This window comes from Protopterus annectens, chromosome 8.part0 (genome assembly GCF_019279795.1).
Source record: "Protopterus annectens isolate FY-2018-M chromosome 8.part0, PAN1.0, whole genome shotgun sequence".
NCBI lineage: Eukaryota > Metazoa > Chordata > Ceratodontiformes > Protopteridae > Protopterus > Protopterus annectens.
Window position 1 is genome coordinate 748,973,209 of NC_056741.1, and position 18,773 is coordinate 748,991,981.

Consider the following 18,773-nt stretch of genomic DNA (forward strand, 5'->3'; position numbering starts at 1 on the left):
CTGCATTTTTATTATCTGCACTTAAAAGTACATTTTAGTCGAAATTAGTCTAATTCAAGTCGAAAAGTGTTTGTTTGCTGTTTAATTTAATTGTTTGGCTGCCCACTAATGTGTGCTAGCCTGTACTACTGACTTATTGCCTTTTCTGCATTTAGCCGGAGTTGCCACTAGAGCAGCATTGGGCAGCCGTTAAACAAGGTTAAACTATTTCTGGCTCCGTGAAAGTCTGCTCTTCATTTTTTCCCTTAGAACTGCTCTACTTGTAATCTAAACAGTCTATTCTCTATCTGTAAAGCTCAGCACTTGTTCCTAAAGCATTTTTAGTCAGGTAAAGCACTTCTATATTATACAAAGTACTTCACTAGCTTAAAACCCCTTGAGTACCCACTTCCCTATAGGTCCTTTCTGACTCAGTTACACAGCAAACTTTTCATTTCTTCTAGCATGTCAAAGGGTCAGTTGCTAGCGTCCTCTCCTGCTCAGCTGGTGAATCTGGGAATATTGAGGCAATGTTACAATTGCCTCATGTACACAGACAGCCCTCTCCTCCTCCCACAAAACACAAATACATGCGAGAGATGCAACTATATAGCCAAACTGAAGGCTGAGCTCTCTCAACTCAGGACTGGCAAAACCAGACAGGAGGAGAAGGTAATCACACACACCATAAACCCAGTCTCACATAGAACTATCACAACTACAAATCAAACACATAAACACACAAATACATATTCGGAGGCACTGATCAAAAATCTACCAAAACAGCAGAGGCCTCCAAAGCAGACACCCAAACAACTGCCACCTCATGACATAACACAAGCAACACATAGATCACAAAGTCAGTGTGCAAATCAGTCACAGCCCTTAAGGCCAAACACAATGCCAGACACACTTGTCATAGGTGACTCCATAGTCAGACACACTGTCGTCCCACTCACCAGACTGAACAAGGAGAGGGTCACAGTAAGCTGCCTGCCGGGCGCTAGAATCCGCCACATAACACAAGCACTCAGGTCACTCCACAGCAAGCACAAGTATGACTTAGTCATTGTCCATGCCGGTGTGAATGACCTGAGACGTACCTCCCTGGACTACATGAAAAGAGACATAAAGGAGCTCTCAGATTATGTAGCCCAGGCTGGTATGACCCTGAGCAGTATCCTACCTTCACCAAGAATGATGCCACAATACAGAGACAAAATGATCAGTTTTAATAATTGGCTTAATTTCTGGTGTCATTCTAAGGGGATCCAATGTCTGTCTGCCTGGAATGACATGCTTGACAAGCCACGCTGCTTTGCAAGGGACGGCTTGCACCTGTCACCCCTGGGTTTCCGGATATTGGCAAAGGCTCTTGCCACCCCCATAGTGCCTTTTTTAGACAAGGCTCAAATTCTAAACCCACCGCCCTAGAAAACAATAATGGAAAAAAACTAAGGGTAATGCTGCTCAATGCCAGAAGTCTAAATCTCAAGATGCATGCCCTCGAAGCCCTCCTCAGTATGGAGAACATCGATGTCTGTGCTGTGACTGAAACCTGGTTCAAGGCTCCTGAGAGCACCCCGGCACTATCAGGTTTTACCTCATATCATGCGTTCGGCCCCAAAACCCGGACCGCATTCACAAAGGAGGGTGTATCCATATTCATCAAGGATACCCACACCTCCAGGCTGGTGGCAACTCACGAAGCATCAGAGACCATTCAGGTGCAATTAACCATAGGCAAAACTGCTCTACAGTTTGTAGCATGTTACAGGCCACCTTCTCAAACTCAGGAACCCCACACAGCCTTCCTGAAGACACTGTAGAGTATAAATGTCTTTCCAAACACCATCATATTGGGTGACTTCAACTACCCAAACATAGACTGGGAACATTACTCAAGCCCCAATACCCTAGCCCAAAGGTTCCTGGAGTTCATAAACTCAAATGCTATGGAACAACTTGTCACCATTCCCACAAGAGGTGAAAATATACTAGACCTGATCATCACAAACATGGGGACAAAATGCTGCACACCGGAAGTATATCCCTCATTGGTGAGATCAGACCATAAGCTAATCTCACTGGAGATCCACCTCCCGCCCCCACCCCAACTAAAAGACCACAGTGAAGAACTTCTCAAAAGCCAACTTCACACTTCTTAAGACTGGTGTGGTATCCTTCAAGGCGCCTGAGCCATTGGAAACCACAACCCACGCTGCTGAATCCCTTACAAATGCTTTCTTAGCACCTCCAGGATTGCATGGATCAAGCAATCCCAAATAAAATCAAGACCCTTTCCACCAAAGGTAAGCCGATCTGGTGGACCCCAGCCATAAACAAACTTTACAACAAGAGGAGAAAGCTACTACAAGATAGAGCAAAATCCCTAAAAGGGAAGACATCTCTGATCAATACTAGTAAAAAACTACGATCACTCATAAAATCATCCAAGGCCAACTTTGAGAGAAAAATCGCCAAGGACTCAAAAGACAATCATAAGGCCTTCTTTAGCTATGTTAGAAATCTGGGTGGAAACTCCCAGATATGCTCAGAATTAGTCCAAAATGATACAAAAATCACTGAATCCACAGACATTGCAAACATACTGGCAGACAGGTTCAGTAAAAATTTCTCCCCTCCCTCCCCCCAAAAAGGAGAAATATCTATCCCAGCAGAGTGCAGCCTCCCAATCATCTCAAATGCCCAGGTGACAGCTGCTCTCTCTAAAGCTAAAAACACAGCATCAATGGGACCGGATGGTGTCCCCGGCTGTGTGCTACACGAACTCAATGAGGAACTAAACCCACACATAAGGCTGCTGTTTAATCTTAGCCTTACCACAGGATACGTACCCAAAGAGTGGCGTACGGCAACTGTGGTCCCACTCCACAAAGGCGGTGCTTCTACGGACCCTTGTAATTACCGCCCCATAAGCTTAACAAGCCTGATCTGCAAAGCTATGGAGAGGATCATAATGGAACTCATAAATAAAGACATAGGGGACCCACAGACATTGGATCCTACCCAATTCGGCTTTGTCAAGGGCAGATCATGCCTCTTGAACTTGGTCAACTTTTTTGAAACAGTCACCAAGGCCATTGATGAGGGTAAGGCAGTTCACATAGCCTACCTTGACCTCGCAAAAGCTTTCGACACAATACCCCACTCGGGTATCATAGAAAAGCTCACCAGCTTAAATGTAAACCCATATGTCACAAGATGGGTTGCAAACTGGCTCAAGGACAGAACCCACAGGGTTAGAGTTGCTGGTGCCATGTCAGACTCCAAGCCGGTCACAAGCAGTGTCCCACAGGGCTCAGTCCTGGGCCCCCTCTTGTTCGGCATCTACTTTTCAGAAGTGCAGGCAAACATAGGAGGATTGTGGCTGACAAAGTTTGCAGATGACTGCAAACTGGGCGCCATAGTTGAAAATCCATCAGACACAGATATCCTTCAGAGAGGTCTCATAGAAATGGATAACTGGTGCCAGAGCCATGGCCTTAAGCTAAACACCTAAAAATGTATAGTCATACCCTTTGGTAAAAACAGGGTAACCCCAATTTACCACATAGGTGGAAATCCATTAAGCACAGAAGAGGTTATCAGGGACCTGGGGACCCAAGTTGACAGTAACCTTTCTTTTGACACTCACATTGCCAAAGTGGTTAGGAGGACCTTCTACATTGCCCACCTGATTATGAAGGGATTCACATCCAGATCAAGGGAGGTCATTGTTCCCCTGTACTCTTCACTTATCAGACCAATGATTGAGTACAATGCCCCATTCGGAATGTATCTTACCCAACACCTGCAGCAATTGGAAAGACCCCAAAAGTTCCTCACCAAAAGAATAAAGGGGCTCAAAAATATGCCATATGCTGCCCGACTGAAGAAACTCCAGCTCTATTCAGTCGCATACCGTCTGCTCAGAGGTGACCTGTGCCTGACATACAAGGCCATGTCCAACCCGGAATTAATGGACATGCTCCACCTCAAAAAATCCAAATCCACAAGAGCCACAAGAGCAAGAGACTTAAACCTCAACACGGATATAAATAGGACATGCTGGAGGGACAGATTCATCACCCAGAGACTCCCTATGCTGTGGAACAGAATCCCGGTCCATGTGAGACAGAGCACCTCGCTGGATCTGTTCAAGAGGAATCTTGACCAGTGGATGGGAGATCGTAGGTTTACCCCGGGGATCATCTCTGTATCACTGCTGGACAGAGGCACGGCAAACTAATGGGTATAGTATTCTTCAACCTAAGGGGTGGTGAAAGCCACACAACTCTGGCTAGGCTTATAAATGCCCTAGGGCAGATAGCCTAGTATGAACCTATGAACCTATGAACCCGTACCTAAGTACACAGACTACAGAACACAGTACTTAATGCATGCACCACAGAACAAGTCTGATTTATACATAAGTGCAGGTGAACTTAAAGTAGATGACATCAGCAGGCCATGAGTGGAGCAACAGCTTGGGAGGCCTGCATAGGCACATCAAGTCACAGTGTCATATGAGGCTAATAGCCTAACAGCACTAGGCTGCTTAGAAGCCTAGCTGTATAACAACACAAGTAACCTTACTGAGCATATCTGGATGTCTGAGTTTTGCAGAGCAAGGTTGTGAGTACTATCAACTGGCACTGACCATGAGGGAGTACACAACTTTATAAATTACACTTTGTTGTGTGGTTGATATATGTGTGGAAAAAAAATAAACTGAGGCCCCGGTGTTGTAATGCTTGTGGGTGTGTGGCCAACACATGGACTGAAATCAGATAGCATCATATATACATTTCCATAGCACATTGGGCCATACTTCTCAACCTTTTATAGCAAGGGATCTGGACAAAGCCATACATATTGCATTAAAAAAGGACAAAACATAGGGACATGTTTTACATGCTGCTCTTACAAACTTATACAGTTGATAGAATAACATTTTTGCATTGATGTGAATTGTCTGACAGGTAGGAGTTTTGAAATTCAAATGTCTGTCATTGTTTTTTGGCTTCAATAGTTAAGTATTTTCAAATTATTTGCCAGAAAACTAACTTTTTATGTGGAGCAGGGCAAAATTGTGATACAAAAGTCATGACTTTCTACAAATATCTAAATGGTTGAAAGTTGTACATTGGGCAGCTGATATGTGCTATGGTTAACGAAGTCTACTGCCATGCAAGATACAACTGTTTGCACGTAGGTAAGCAGTGCACAAATGTCAGCCACATTGCTAATGTGTGACAGTTATTCCAGACCAAGTTTTTGCTACGGTCAAATGCATTTATTGAATGTATCAGGTATTTATGACTACCTATCTGCTTCCTCGATGGTCCAATTTCAGCAATGCCACACTTGGTGCAAGCCACATAAGCACAGCCAAACCTAAAGTAATTTGTTTGTGCTATGCAGTGCATCATGAAAATGTAGAATAAAAAAAAAAGAAAAGTAGGAAAACAGAAAGGGAGATATATGTGAACTGAACAAAAGCAAGGTATGACATACACACTACAAAATGATACTATACATCAGATATTTCTACGTAGTTCAGGATTTGAGCTCTCACACCACTGCAGATTCAGAAAACAGGATGGATGTCTTAGCCCTCGTTGCCACAGAAACAGCTTTGCAGCAAAGAACTGAAGTCATTGTTCACACAAACAAATGCATCAGAATGTACACTGCTATGACATCTTCACCTGTGACTTGTACTTTGAACCCTCTGTATTATATTTGGACATAGTCCACTTACTGATCACACAACCTGTTAGAATTCTGCTTACAAATATACAGCTTTGCTTACTTGTCTGTGCTTCTTGGTACTTCATCAATTATCTGACCAGTACTGTGAGACATTCCTTGGCCTTAAAATGTGTGTGGATATTAACTGGGAGCTATATGATATGTATTTTTCAGCCAGTGAAGGCCAGGTTGAATGGCACAAACAGCCATATATTGTTCTTTTGAGGGACCATTGCTGAGCTACTCTTATGGCACAAGCAAGGCTACACTGCTCTTGGGGAGGGGGCTCATGTACTGCTTTGTCACAAACAAGCATAGCCTGTTCTTTTGTGGGAAGACAAAGCTGATACTGCTGTGGCATAAACAAGGATATGATGCTCTTGTTATTTTCCTTGTTCTGCTTCCTCCCTCTTGTTTGATCTTGGGAAGGGTTGTGAAGTCTGAAACTGCAGTGTGTATCAGTACTGTCTAACTTCTCTCTTTACAGATTTTCCAGTACAAAGGTGTGGTGTGCCATGTAGTAAGCATCAATATACTTCAGAGGTAGGACTGTGTGAATCTTTTTAACCTGAGGCCTAGTACTTACTAATGGACACATATGAATAAAGTAAAGGTCTCTCTGCTGTCACATGTTTAAGTACTTTTTGCACAAATTCATGGCACGATTTACTTAATTACTGTTCCAACCTACTAAATAAAGGGATTATGCCATAATATCATTCAAAAACTACACTCTGGGTTCAGGACTTACCATGCAAATGCAGCAGTGGATAAATTTTGAGTTCAGGGCTGACTCTGTCTGATGTAAGCAGTACACAGCTAGTACACAGGGATGTACAAGTTGTGTGAGTTGCCTGGCATCAATGTTACTATGTGTGTGAGTAGGAGAAAGGTATTAGGCACCTAGATGGTCAGTGAATTTGCTATGTGTTGTCTTTTATCTAAAACAAAGGTGTACTGAGCATGCCTACATCTGCCTGCAGGCACAGCAGCTGGTGGTTCTCCCTCTGAGCTCTCCTCTGACTGTGGCTGTGGTGACCTAGGCATTGATGGGGGAGTGTATCCCTTTCCCCTAGCTGATCCTGCTGCAGCTGTTTCCACAAGATCAGATTGTGTATCATAGCACATATTGTAAAGATGTGTGCACATGTCTCTGGATTATACTGCAGGGCTCCACCAGATGCATTTAAGCACTGGAACCGTGACTTCAACAGCCCAAACACACACACTATGATGTTTCTGGTTTGAGTGCATGCCTCATTATGGCATTCTTCTGTGGGTGTGTTTGCACAGCATCCCCCAGTAAATGGCCCTGTGGGATGTCCCCCTAGCAAACATCTGATACAGCTCTGATGTGTGCCAGATATGGGAGTCATGATGACTGCCAGGGTTGCCGACACACTCATTCAAGATTATTTCCTGCGCATTGCACATGACTTGACAGTTGATGGAGTAGTATCCCTTGTGGTTCATCTAGACTCTACCCTGCTCACCAGGTGGTGCTTTGTTGTGTACATGAGTGCAATCTATGGCACCCAGTACTTCAGGGTAGTGAGCAATAGTATAGAATTATTGAATATTGCTAGTCCTCTCCTCAGAACTACAGGGAAAACATATGTGCTCATTGGCATGTATGAACATAGCATCCAGGAATTGGTGGAGGATCATGGATGCTGATGTCTGTGACACACCCATCATGTCCCCAGTTGGTCTTTGAAAAGTACCTGTAGTTAATATTCTAAGGGCTACATATAACTCAGTTTCCACTGGGATGAGTTTCCCTCAATTAGTTCTGGCTTTGAGTTGAGGGTGGCAGAGCTCACAGAGTTCTTGGAAGGTGTCCCTGTCCAGCTTGTAGCTCTCTACAATCTCCAGGTCATGTAGTGTCTGATAAGTTACCCTTGGTCTGAACACTCTTCTCCTTCTTGGCCTAGGCCTATTGTCATCAACACCAGCAGCATTGACTTCAGCCTCTAGCACATGCAGATGTAGAATAGCTGCAGCAGTGCCTAACACTGTGTCAGTTAAAATGTCCTTGTCTCTAGTCCAAAGGTATTGATGTATGTAGGAAAAACAAGAATGGAGGTTGCATGGATGCTTTATAGTATGTTGAATAGCTGCACCATTTTGGATTTGTTCATGAAAATGGAATTCATCTGCTTATACTGTAATTAACATCTATTACACACACCTGCTGCATGCTCATCATTGCAGCAGGTGCAGTTCTGTGCACCCTCGTGCATCCCCATGCAGCTATGCATGAATAAAGTAAGCACAGCAAAATTGCAATTACTTTCCTCCATTCCCATGATATTGCATAAACATTCAGTATAAAAAGGAAAGCTTGCCCACCTGTACTTGAACTCAAAACCTTCTGCATTCTAGCCCTACACATACACATTGTGCCACAGGACTATTTACATGGCAAGCACAACAAAAGTTGTCATTCATTCCTCTGTTGAGCAAACGAGGACAGAGAAGACACATTTTACAACAAAATTCTGAGGATGACATATTACGTGTGATTTGGGCATAGTTTACATGCACTTTCTCATCCACAGACCGACCTGTACAACTTTGAAAGTGTAACCTGGCACACCCCCAGATGTCATCACTCACTGTTGACATCCATTGAAAACAAAAACTCTGTGGTAGTGCCTACACAGAATGGACATCCTTAAAGGGTTAGTCTTTTTTGGGATTCAGCAATACCAATGAGGTTTTACCTAATTTGTATCTTCAACATGCTGACAGCCTGGAATCTACAAGGTTAGTAACCGTGTCAGTGGAGAAAATACACAGGAGCACAATGTTATAAACACAAGAGAGGCTATTCCTTTGTCCATGTATCTGCTACATACTACATATGCTTACAGTACAATATAGTAGTTTGTTTCAGGATGTTCAAACCTTGTAGCAGTCTGCATTATGTACGATTACATTTTCTTTTGGGAGTGGGGGAGCAAAGGTGCATTTACGTCATGGCCCTTACAAATGTATTTTTTATTTTATAATGCTGATATTCTAGCATCCACAGTGTGTAATTAGGTCATAATATGTGTAGGGTGACATGTTGAGGTAAAGTCTGTACAAATGTTAAGAGCTCTTACCTGCTCTTGCTTCTGTGTAGACTCCTTTTCATGGCTGTATTTGGAAAGTTTCTGAATACACAGCCAACACGAACACAGAGTCTACATGGTTTCTTTAGAGGTTGTTGAATCACTCCATAGTGTTGACTTGCTTCGTTAGCATAAAATTCAGCTATTTATGCTGTAATTCGCATGCAATGAAAGTTTCCGTATTTGCATGTGAGTGCGAGCCACTATACAGAGTTTACTGAATCTAAAACTTGTAAATAAAAACATAAACAATCAGCAGAATAAACATCTCTTGCTGATCTGCTGTGCCTGTCTTTTGAGTGAATCTAAAACTTGCTGTACCTTTGTGCACATCACACTGCGATGCAGATCTTTGACTTTGATCCCCCCATAGCCGAAGCAAAATGAATGGGTAGTTTAAAAGCGTTAAAAAGGAAAGGCAAAGCATAATTTCTCTTTACTTTCTGTCAACGTATATAGTACAAACAGTGCATTAAGTAGATCTGTAGTGTATGAATAGAATAAGAGCTTGAAAAAGTTATGTTTGCTGGATATAAATATTTAACTAAAAATCAAAAGCTACAATTTCAAAACATTAGGGGAAATAATGTTACTTGAAGCTAGTGGAAAGAAAATGCTAGGGATCACTTTCAATGAGACTGTTAACTACAGATCATAGCATAAGACAAAGAATAACAAAGTTAGTGATTACATAAGCATATATAGTTATGAAAGAAAGAGCAGGAATTTATTAAACTTTGTGTAAGCTTCGTGCAAAGCCTACATGGAGTTTGTTAGCGTGATGAGCAGCAGCACTAATCTCATTTTCATGGTGCTCATTGTACTTACACAAATGCAAGCAAGATTTCATAGGCAGCAACAGTGATGCCACTAGGAAACCACGCAGAGCAACATGAGCACAGAAACAAGAAGCATTCAAGTTTGCCTACAGGCAAACCTGCTCTGTGAGATTGCACGGACAGCCACAATGGCTACCAAGGGTGAAAATACTGCAATAACAGCAGTAATAACACAGTAACAAAAAGTGTACTGAGTGCAATGCACACTACAAAGATTATTTACAGAATGAAATAATGGGGGGGGGTTAAACGGCAAGGGCAAATACAAAGAAATGTACACTGGGCAGGGAAAGTGTGCTGATGAAAATAGGCACAGAAGAGGCACATGAAGAGGGCATGGTAAATATGTCAATGTCCCCAAAATAGGATATGCCAGTGTATGTACACTTCCAAGACAAGTTAGTAGCTTGACATTAAGCACAAATGTATATAGCACAGTAGGTACTGCTGTTAACACCTCCTGTGCAACTATATTATATCAACAGACATGATACTAAATATGTGATGGTTACATATCAATGGAGGTGAATACTTGAGATATAAATGTCACTGACATGCTCACTTGACAGGACATCTAGCCAGGATGGTATATACAATTGTGGGTATGTGCATACTCTGAAGATCTGCAAAATGACTTGCTTGAATATGACTGACATTTCACCATAGTTCTCAACCAGAGACACATAACAACAGACTCTTGGACAAATGTAAACAGAAACAGGCACAATCACGGACACTTTTAAAATATTGCAACCACTAATCTGTGGAACTGACAGAATATGTGAGTGTAATTTATTATGCATGTTCTACAGGAACAGATGTGTACAACTGTAATGATTGTCACTACCTTTTCCTTCAAAATGACCACTTTTTGGAGGGTTTAAGAGGGACAGTGTTAAAACTGGAGTTGAAATCAGGTCCAACCCTGACCATTTGAGAGGTCTGCATGACACATAAGCCACAACCGCCATCTGCAAGAATCAAACCCATGTCATCAATGTTGCCACTGATTTGTGTATTTACTGGGTGCAGCATAAAAAGCTGTATCACACAAGCATCTAGTTGAACACCATGAAGGAAAGTCTGCAATGTCAAATCCTCATGGGTATGCATCCCAAATAACAGTTCTGCATGGCCTACCAGATATGTGGGAGCTCACTATGCCAAATGTGAGACCTATGTCAAACAGGGATGCTTTAGTCAAGTGTATCAGCCTATGGATAACAATACATCAAACACCACAGTATTATGAGTGGATTTCCTTCACACAACTGAGTATTGCATACAATCTGCCACATGTAATAGCAATGGATATTGTCTGAAGCATCTGCAATTGATGTCTGAATTATGAAATGATCTGTCATAATGAAAGGTACAGCAGTATGTGAGACTAATGGCAATGCACTGACTATGCCCACGTGCACAGGAAGTTCAGCAGTGCAAAGTCAAGTGTCAGTGATTGAGGAACCTGTCACTGTAATATTGTACACATTCCAAGGAATACATGGAGCACCATCTATAAGCATGTCAAACCTCAAGACATGTGCCATGTGATCACTGTCTGCTGACATTGCCAGTGAAAATGTTATAATGCCATGAAATTCTGACATACATCCATATGTGTTCATGTAAACTATCAAGTGGTCATACTGACGTGATGTAGTGGTACGTCTGTGATTCAGTACAGCCATACTATAGCTATACCTATGCTACAACTGGACTTCATAGGTTCATAGGAGAATACTAGCCTAACAGCCCAAGAACCCTTACAAGCCTAGCTATATTTAATCCAGTTTCCAAATTCTGAATACCTAGGTGAACAAAGCTCAGAGATGTATGAGCCTATGCTATGATATCTAATCCCAACTGCCTCTGTCCATGAGAGACATAGACACTGCCCCAGGAGTAAATTTATGATTACCCATCAATTGATCTAGGTTGCACTTGAAGAGGGTCAAGTAAGGGCTTTGCTTTACATGACTAGGAAGCTTGTTCCAGAGAAGGGATAGTCCCTGAGAGACATATCTATCTCTCCAACATGAATCATTTATATCACTGGCTAGGTTAAGATCCTTGGAACGAGTGACTCTCATGCAGTTTGATTTACGAATATGTAACATTTCCATTAGGGCTGGATCAGAGACTGTCCTGTAGGTCAGACACAGACTGTACCTTAGTAGTCTGTAGGAGACAGAATACAGTGATAGAGCTTTCAATCTTTCCATGTTGGACTAATTTTTTGGACCCTGTATCTTCCTGGTGAGAAACCTCTGGGGTTGCTCCAGCTGTTGCAGATGTCTGGTAAGGTACATGCAAAAGGGTGCATTGTACTCAATTTTTAGTCTGACGAGGATGAAGTACAGTGGAATTTAATGCCCTTTGATCTGGATGCCATACCCTTACATATGAGTTGTGCCACATAGAAGGACTTGCTAACCAATGTGGACACATGGTGGTCGAAGTTCAGATTACTATCAAACTGAGTACCCAGATCACATATTACTGGGTCTACTCGTGGAGGGGTGCTGTCTATATTGTTATTAACTGGGGTATTTGCTTTCCAGTAGGGAATAATTATGCATTTTTGCATTAAGTTTCAATCCATGGCTCTGGCATCAATTATTTGTGTGCGTTAATCCTTTCTGCATTATATCAGTATCTTTCATGAATTCAGTGATTGCCCCAAGTTTGCATTCGTCTGTAGACTTGGTCAGCCAAAGGCTCCGCATGTTTGCCTTGACTTCTGAGAAATAACTACTGAATGGGAAAGAGCCTAGTACAAAATCTTGTAGTTATCCTCATGGTGACTGTCTTCTTGCTAGAGGTGAATTCACCCACTTTGACAGTATGTGTCCTGTCAGTGAGACATTTGGTTAACAACCTGGTGATGCAGAAGTTTATGTCCAGTTGAGAGAGTGTCTCTATAATACCTGAGTGGGGAATGGTGTCAGATGCCTTGGCCAGATTAAGATGGGTTGTATGCACAATCTTTCCCTTATCCATAGCCTTGGTGACCTTCTTAAAGAAGTCAACCAGATTTAACAGACATAATCTACCCTTAATGAATCTGAACTGGGCTTGGTCCAGAGTCTGGAGATTAGCTATGTCCTTGTTGATAAGGTCCATGATGATTCTTTCCATGACCTTACAGATGAGGCTAGTCAGGTTTATGGGTCTATAATTCCCTGGATCGGTTGATGGTTCCCCCTTGTGCAGAGGGATGACTGTTGCTGTCCTCCATTCTGCTGGACCATAGGTTGTCTGAAGGCTGTGGTTAAATAGGAATCCAATGGGTCTGCTAGGTCATGTTTTAAGTTATTTAAAAGGCAACTTTGGATGTTGTCAGGGCCCATAGATGCCATGTTTTTAGCCTTAGAAAGCACAAAGATGACCTTGCACTCTTGAGATAATATGATGAGGAATGGTGTCAAGTATTCTTTGGGGGACAACCAGTGGCAATGGGGAGGGGGATCTAATTCAAATCTGTCAGCTAGCAGGTTGGCTATTTCCTTCAATTGAGTATTGGTAGTGCTATCCAAAACCAGCTCTGAGCATAGCTGCATATTCTCCTTAAGATTTCAGATGTAGTTAAAAAATGATTTATGACATCACCTCCACATGCAACCTTGGGTATGAATCACATGCAACACAGTGGAACTCTTAACACATTGTCTTCCCCATTTTAGCGACATTAACTGCTGAGCAAATGTGGTTCTCTGCTTAAGGAAAACATTGAAAAATTTAATGTACTGTGCTGTGCCTTCCTTTGTGCAAACACACTAGGAAATGATGCACAGCAGTCAGCACTCTGGACAGTACTGCATGTGGAAAATAGACTTGCTGTCTAGCTTTTTTAGTGGCACAGGGTGTAAGAGCAGTAAACTCCTGGTCAGAGCATAGGTGATCCAGGGTTCATATCCCAGTGATTCTCTTTTTTTTCCTCAAATGATGTCAGGATGTCATTAGCTAAGTAAATGTGATTAGGACTGCAAATGTGACAATCAATGACTACACTAAAGTACATGTCTTCCTCAAATTTTGTAAGTAACACCTACCTCAATGCACCTGTACAACCAGTAGCTATTTTTCCAGCCTCATTGCAAATCACAAGTTAATTGTTTATGCAGCTTTCTACAAATGACAAGAGATGATACAGCTTTTGAAATTATTATTATGACTCAGTGGATGTGTTATTTATTTGTGTATGACCAGATATCCTGAAAAATGTGGTAGTATGCTTCTTCACATTAAGGAAAGTTTTCACATCACATTAGATGAACATTTCATCAATCATCACATGAACATGACACACATTGAATTCTACATCTGCTTTTGAAACATTCCACACTGCAGGATCACTGATATCCTATTGAATAGGCAATGTGTTTGTACTATCCATCAGCAGAGTCATATCAGTATGCAGAAATCATGAGAGGACCTGTACTTTCATTAGCCTAATAGATACACACATGTAAAGAAAGGTGGGAGTGAAGAAATGAATACAAGGAGAGATGGACATACACATGACAATGTTTGGTGTAATGGAACATTCATGGACATGTTTTTTGTCTGTTCTCATTATTAAGCTGCCACATTGTGTAGCATGAAGTTACTGACATAGGGGTAAAGAAGGCTTAGAAGAGGGAGAACAGGTTTATGACAAGCAGAAAAAGGTTAGATAAGTATCTCATAGTTATGGGAGTGGATGTCATTTCAAATACTCCTTTTTGGCCAGTATTTAATATATCTCCATGAAAGCTCATAACTGTAGCAAATGTTAAGATGTGGGTGATTAAACATATCATGCACGTATAACACCCCACTAAGAAATGATGTCAGATGCATCTGGAATTGAACCCTATATGCTATGGGCAAAAAACCCCGCTTCAGTCAAGTTATTTATGTCATCATTCCACATAGGAAGTTGCACTTTGTTACATTCAGCAGTCTAAATAACTGTCAGAGTAACTGTTTTAAAGTAGTGCCTTTACTCTGCTTTAACTATGTGTTCATGTAGAGCAGTGAGTTTAAGCAGTATTATGCAGAGATAACCAAACTATTGATAGCAAAAACTCACCAGGTTTTGTCATAGGACATAAAGAGCCATTCACCATTGCTCAGCATTGGTGCATGATGCCAAACTCCATGCAAACACAGAAGACAGAAGGTGAAGGCTTTTGTATGGGCAATTTCCGGCCATGTGTTTTTTTGTGTGATTCTATTTTTTGACCAGATTAAAGATGTAAAAATGGGGTTGATAGGAAAGTGGTGAAATGGAGTAACAAACAGAGGAAAGAATGAAGTGGAAGCAATACAGGAATTTGCAGGAGGGAATTAGGAAAGAACCACAGATATCTACTTCTTCAACACAGTACTGTGCACACATAGACAAAATCTGATGAATTTGGACTGTCACCACATCACAGATGATGGCAACAATGCAATGATGTTGTATATCCAATTAGACCAAATCAAATATATCAAAAAGACACATATGAGAAGTGGAGAGCTATGTTTTGGACAATTTTGTTTGTGGGACAGATGCCATTTTTTTTTTTTATTTCAAAAAGAGAGGAATGTTGAGGAAGGGACCTAGAAATGTGAGGGTCAGGTAGGTAGGGTAGGTGAAGAAGCAAGTGCAGACCAACAAGACATATAAGACAGACACATGAATGGTGATGGACAGAAAAGGTTTGGGGACACCGTGATTGGGGATAGGTAGGGGACATAAGAGGCACATGTCTATCAAGCATGGGAACAGTGAGAATCCAGTCCTCATCCACCAAACCATCATCACTGTCCACTTCCTCAGTTGGCTGTGAGATAGCTTGATATGGGAGTCTGTTTTCTATTTTAATGAACAACCTCTCCAGGTGGCTGATGTGGGTGCCAAGGCTAGTCTCAGTTAGATCATGCACCATCTCTGGTAGCTCCTGGTGGGTGACATAATCACTGCCTCCACCAGTAGCCCGAGAGGGTACCACTGTACCACCAGCCAGGGCAATGCTACCTGATGATGATGGACCAGGTAGTGCAGGGTCTATGGAGGCAGTACTGCTAGATTGTTTCCCAAAAGCACTGGGTGTTGATACGTCAGCTGGCAGAGCATTTTCAGGCTAAGCTGCAGCAGTTGGCCCACCTCCCTATGTTGAAATGCATTTAGTTTGTTGACAGAAAGGTATGCCATCAGAATGGTGTGATTCCAGGTAACCCAAAAAAAGTTGAAAAGAGAGAGAGAGAGAGAAAAGGGTAGGATGAGGCAAAAAAGAAAACAGATGATTTACACCATGATATTTCATATTCGTGCTTTATTGCAATAAATATCTTTTTATTATTATACTAACTATACAGCTTTCATAATCACAAACATGAATGTGAATTGTTACAAGTAATCATAGGAATATGCACATATTCCATATAAGATTTTAAGGATACCACACCTTAACTTAACAACATGGAATTACAGCCTATATTGCTGCAATTTAAATTTAAAAAATTGTACTTTTTGAATGTGAATCTATAAGCTACTTGTGGAAATTGAACCCACATAGTCTGAATACATTGTTACACTAGCCTAATACAATTACCAACAGCTACAGAAGAAAGCATGCATGCTTGCTGTTACAGTTAATATCTGCATGCTGAAGTGGATACTGATCTATGGAATCACAATATATTTACTACAATCAGAGTCAGTTGTGCTGCATACATAATCCTTGCCACTCTGAGTTGCTCCACTCTCTCAGTATGTGTCTCCCTGTTTACTGAGATTTCCTTTGCAGCTGTAAAACAAAGAATGAAAGAAAAAGAGACATGAAAGCATTATGCATACAAGTCTTGGCTATCTATAACATTCCATATCATTTCAGGTTGCCTTATCTGTATACTTATGCAACTGTGGGGTGTCATCAGTTCTAAACTCATCCAGCCACTGGGTGAGTTTTGCTTGCTTGCGCTTTTTCAGGTCACTGTAGTGGGGCCTGCACTGCTCCCCTGTGTGTGGTATGCCAGTTCACGAGAGACAGCCTTAGCTAGGCTGTTCTAAGCCTCAGTCTGACAAAGTGACCTGGTATACTCCCCCTACAGTAGCCTATGGCTGTAGCACTTTGCTAGGAGTCCAAAAAAGAGATTTTTGACTCCTCCATTCCCCATCTCTGTGCCCTGAATTTCACACCACCTGCCCATCTCCTGCCATGTCTGCAAAGGTCCTCCAACAGTAGTAGAACTGTTTTCCCACCAAAATGTAATAACTTGTTTTATGACCAGTGCACAAATACACACAACCATGACAAACTCATTAGCATGATGGTAAGTGAAGAGAAACATTCCCAAACAGAGAGGAAGGGAGTTTATGAAACAGCAATGATGATGTGACATTTGCCATTTATTTATAACATGTGTGCTGCTGTACCTGGTCACACTTTGTCCAATGGTCAACAATAAAATGATAAATGACTTGGCTTTTAAACCATAACTTTGGGGGATCAAGTGGATGACTTGACACATATTTTGTTATACACGGTTAAAAGTAATTTGTACAATGTGGGATTCAAACCTATGTAAAAGAGAATGCATACATTTCCACACAGGTGATTATTCCTCATTGCCAGAAAAGAAATGTTTGCCAGTCATGGTCATTACATATATACAGTTTAAAGAGTGACTGGTGCTATACTTCAATTAAGCCTTTATGTGTGCGACATTACATGGTCCTGGCTCATGCATTCTCAGGTGTGATGAAGAGAAATTTCTGACAACATACTGGAAATGGATAGACTTAACATGACTTTATTATATTAATAGAGCTTGGAGCTCTGGTATATACCTCACAATACATTCTGTTTTACAGTTATACTTGGGTTATGGGAGGGGTGTAGATCATTGTCAGTAAACTATTGTGTCTATCAGAGATATGCAGCTGCATTTGTATTACATAATCATCAATGTCATGATAAAGCCGTTATACACACAATACATATGACACCTACAAAAGTATGCATATGTAAGCCGTAATTATAACTTTCTGTCAATCGAACTGCTATACATAACAATTGGTATGTAGTATTACCTTTGTAATCAAAGTTTTTTTTAAAAAATTACAGTGGGATACCCTTACTAAAAAGTGGAGTGTGCTGGATTTAGCTTTGAACCCTTGCTCACCTGTGTTCTGACCATGAACTCATTGCACTTACACCTGGTGCCCCAGCAGGTATATTTTCCACATTCAATACTGTCCAGAGTGCTGATGGCCATGCATAGCTGCTGTGCCTGTTATCAGGGAGGGAGGAAGGTGAACCAAATTAAATGTTTCACTTTTTTTCCTTTAGTGAACCCTGTTTGCGTACAAGTAGGCAATGTACAACTGTAAAAAGGCAATAGCGAATATTTACTTGTGTAAACACTCATTATGACGCTTCCTCAATGAAAATAACTACTGTGGGACTCCAATCCCATTTTACCTATGTTCTCTGTTTTTTAGCTGAAAGTATTTACACCTTGTGCCACAGAGACAGTCGGGTAACAGGTGGAATTTCTTTAGTCATTACTATCCATCTAGCTGACCATCACACAATGCCACTAAGCATGTTTGTGCTTTGTAAGGTGACTGAAAGTAAAATTTAAAACTTTTTAAGCAGCTAACCCTGTTTGAGCTAAGCCATATGATGTGCAAATGGTAAAAGTCAAAAAGAAAAAAAGAGAGTGAAAAAAGGGAAACAGAGGTTAAATGATTAGATAGCTCTTTATCTGAACAGTCAGACTGTTGCTACACAACATAGGTGTAGTGGGCTGTCTCTCTTTGCCACAGACACAACTTTGCAATACCAATCAAATCATGTGCATACAAGGAATTCAAATTTCATATCCAGTATTAGTTCATACATTCGGACATTCTCATTTGGTTGGACATGTGTGGCTAACATATTTAGTGCAATGACTAATCACACAAGTAGTTATGAATATGTTTGCAGAAATGCAGTTGTGTCTTCTCTTTATATTCTGTTTTTTCTTCCCTTACTTCTGCTTTACTATCAGACATGCAGTCTGTCGTGCATTTCCTCCCATTTTGCTTTCAGTGTGT